The sequence below is a fragment of the Lipotes vexillifer genome, unplaced genomic scaffold (assembly GCF_000442215.2).
Source record: "Lipotes vexillifer unplaced genomic scaffold, Lipotes_vexillifer_v1.1 scaffold557, whole genome shotgun sequence".
Lineage (NCBI taxonomy): Eukaryota > Metazoa > Chordata > Mammalia > Artiodactyla > Lipotidae > Lipotes > Lipotes vexillifer.
Window position 1 is genome coordinate 433566 of NW_006789913.1, and position 3808 is coordinate 437373.

Below are 3808 nucleotides of genomic sequence, written 5' to 3' on the forward strand. Positions count from 1 at the left end.
TGAGGCTGCACAGCTGGAAGCTGTTGCCTTGAGTTTAGAGCCAAGGGAGGGTGGGGGGAGAACCTCTTGTATTCTTTTGAGACACAGTATCAATTCTTTCATGTGCTAGGGAGCAGCAGGGCTGACACAGTGCCAGATGTGGCCAGGGTGATTTGAGCAGGCCTGCCTCCTCTTTTCACCCCATACCTTTTTTGGAGTGTTGATCGTGCCTGTCATTAAATTATGTTTGCCACTTTGCTTTTCTATAAAAGCTTTGGGTTTTGCTTTGCCTTTACTTTCCTGGTGCATCTTTGAATACCAATAGCGATTGCTAACCACAGACTGCAAGTGATACCATAGGAATAGGATACAGGGCCTGCCTAGGAGAAGAAGCGGGGGCATGGGAGGTCTCTGCAGCAATGGACCTTGGTCTGACCCTCTCCATAGTATCTCCGCCACTCACCACTGTTGTTCTCTGGTGGCCAGAAGGTTGAATTTGGAAGCCTTCCATCCAGATGTAGTTCAATGGAACAGATTCAAGGAGCCCTAGTGTGCTAGGTACTATGGGGGATCATAGAGAGATGGAACTGGTTATGCCCTTGAGGAATTTACATTCTAGATGTGAAAACAAGACTTCCCTGCACATACAGTTAAGTCAGTACCAGTGACAAATGCAGAATATAGACACATTTTTCTGATCACCAATGTAATACATGGTTATTAAAATTAAATTCAAACATATATTGTAGAAAGTCTCCTACAATCTAACTCCTCCCCAAGAACCACCATTATCCGTTAATATTTGAGGTGCTGACATTTAAGCTGACCTTAAAGTAAAATCCATAGAGGCAGACTGATGGAAGGAAAGCAAGCATCCTGAGGATCTAATCTCTTTCAGGGAGGAGCACCCACTAGCTTCCCTGACAAATGGTGAGCCAACTTATGCTTGGACACCTTGGTGACAAGGGGCCAAAATGCCTAAGTAGGAATTAACCTTTGGTAAGTACCACCCTGTGCCTTATGTGCTAGCCAATGTGTTGGGCATCTTATAGATGTTATTTAATCCTCATCACAATCTTATAAAATAAGTATCTTTATCCTTGTTTTACAAATAGGAATACTGAGACTCAGAGGTTACTTGCCAGGGTGACAGAGCAGAAAGTGGTATGAGAGTCCTGCCATTCATGAGCTGTGTGATCTTGGGCAAATTATTTTATCTCTGTGGCTCAGTTTCTTCACTGTAAGGATGAGTGATAATAGTATCTACTTTACAAAGGGAGTTTTTCAGATTTATGAGTTAACACACATTAAGCCAGCAGAACAGTGCTTGGTGTATAGTATGTACTCAGTAAGCATTAGCTGCTATCTATTGCACCTTGTTTTCTCTCTTGTTCTAACATGATCCCTAGCATTTTTACACTTATTTTAATTCTATATATGGCCTCTCTATCCTCCCCGACATCCCTCACACTTTCTTTGTTATAATTCCTTCCTCTTCCAGTCATTCCCTTCTCTTCATCCTGTCTCCACCGTGTCTCTCATTCCCCTTCTTTGCACTTTCTCTTACCTTACCCCCCATGTCCTCATCACCTGTCTCCTGCCTGTTGTGGCAGCCTTCTGACCCACCTCCATGCTGCTAGTCTCATTCATTTATATACCAGAATAATTTCTCATAGCACACTTCTCATCACACCACATCTCTATGCTAAAAACAACAAAATGAACGTCCAGATTTTAATTCGATTTCTTTTTTTTTTTTTTTTTTTTTTTTTGTGGTGGTATGCGGGCCTCTCGCTGTTGTGGCCTCTCCCGTTGCAGAGCAGAGGCTCCGGACACGCAGGCTCAGCGGCCATGGCTCACGGGCCCAGCCACTCCGCGGCATGTGGGATCTTCCCGGACAGGGGCACGAACCCGTGTCCCCTGCATCGGCAGGCAGACTCTCAACCACTGCGCCACCAGGGAAGCCCTCGATTTCTTGAAGTTTAAGATTCTCCAACTCTTACCCCAATTCCCCCCTCAAGTTTGTTCCTCCGCTACTTCCACACCTTCTCTCCGCTTTCCCTTGTTCCTTTTACTTCTCTCTCCATTTCCATCTGGGCAAGTTCTACCTATGTGTTTTTGTTTTTTGTTTTGTTTTTGCGGTACGCGGGCCTCTCACTGCTGTGGCCTCTCCCGTTGCGGAGCACAGGCTCCGGACGCGCAGGCTCAGCGGCCATGGCTCACGGGCGCAGCCGCTCTGCGGCATGTGGGGTCTTCCCGGACCGGGGCACGAACCCGTGTCCTCTGCATCGGCAGGCGGACTCTCAACCACTGCGCCGCCAGGGAAGCCCTACCTATGTGTTTTAAGATCCAGATTAAAATATCACTTAGTTTTTAGTCCTTCCCTATTCTCAACTGGTTAGAATTTTTGTATCTTTTTGTGAGAGTTAGCACATGCTGTCTTGAAATAACAATTTCAAGTCACATTTCTTAGAATTATAATCGACCTTAGCATCTAAAATGTCCTCCAGCAGTACCTTTTGCCCAGTAGGTGCTTAGTAAATGTTTGTGGTGTAAGTGGAAGATGAGGGGCTTCCTGATGACTGGTGGGTTTCTCTCGCGGTGTTGGTGAGGGTCACTGTTTAATGGGTGTAAACGGGGTGGTTTTGTTTTCTAAGAGTCAGACATCTTTTCTTTTCGGCCATGCCGGCGCTGGGTCCCAGTGCCTGTGTGTGTTAAGGGGCTCCAGCCAGTGCCTGCCGTACTAGGTCCCGTGCCATGGCCCCTCAGCCCCTCCCCACAAATGCTCAGCGGAACAGGGGATTAGGTTCTGGCAGCACAGCTGGGATTTTGGCGGCCATTCCGCAGTCGACAATAGCACGCAGTCACGACAGCGCAGGCCTGCGCTCCAGGGCCGCAGTCTGCCGGGGCTCCTTGTTTGGGTGGCCGAGGGGGAGGAGCGGGCGCAGCGCAGCAGCCTGGCCAAGCCACGCAGAAGGTACGGGCTGGAGAGATTCCCTCGGGGAACGGGCTCGGGGGCGGCCATGTCCCAGGGCAGGCGGCGCCCGCGTACGGAGGCCGGCGCTTTGTGTGCGAGCGGCCTGTGTGCTTGGAGACGCAGCGCTCCCTGGAGCCGGCAGGAAGCTGTCCGCGTTTAAATGGGTTTGCGCCTTGCTCGCTCTCCAAAGCTTCTGTTCCCGGGTCTTCCTCCCTCCCCTGCTCGCCGCCAGGCAGGGCTGATCTAATCATCAGGGCAGTCCGTGGCCTACCCTTCCGCTGCTGGCCAGAGATGGACAGGCTGTCACTGCTGTCTTAAGAGCGCAAAGGGGGAGTGTCCGGGGGATATCAGGTTTGTCAGGCAGGCCGCTGTGAGGTGTGTTTTGTGTGTTTACGCCACAATTTGCTTTGGCTCTCGCCACCGTTTCAGTTCAGTACTTTTGTCTGCCGGCTCCTCCCCCACCCGCACCCCACCCCCCATGCGCCCTAGTCTTGTTTGCGGGCGAAGCCTTAGCAGCCCCACCTCTCCAGTGCTCCAGGGCCCCCTCCTCCTTGCCCCCGACTGCCACCCCTCCCCCCCTTGCTGAGAGTTCCCTGCTTCGCCTGCGCTCCCAGATCGCGGAAGCTTGCTGCGCCTTTAAAGAAAGCAGACTCCTGATTGTGACGCACTTCTGGCTGTCAGCCAGGAAGATCGCTCCTGCCAGGCTGAGAAGAAAACCAACAACTTTTCTTTTGTGTGTGGGGTTACTTTCCACTAGACCCCCCCTTCCTCCTCTCCTTTCAAGATTTAAGTGCTAATGGCGGATTAGAACCTGTAGATACGTGTGGCTTTGGGAGTCTGGTAAGGCCACCC

At 50.7% G+C, this 3808-nt stretch overlaps 1 protein-coding gene across 1 annotated transcript in view; it reads left to right on the forward strand.

Annotated features, from left to right (window-relative positions):
* The first annotated feature begins 3674 nt into the window (after positions 1-3674).
* The window catches only part of NUMA1 (nuclear mitotic apparatus protein 1), a 38796-nt gene continuing 38662 nt past the window's right edge, over positions 3675-3808 (forward strand). The window contains exon 1 of the mRNA XM_007463044.1: positions 3675-3796. The gene's annotated coding sequence lies outside the window, so the exon portion shown is untranslated. The remainder of the gene's footprint in view (positions 3797-3808) is intronic.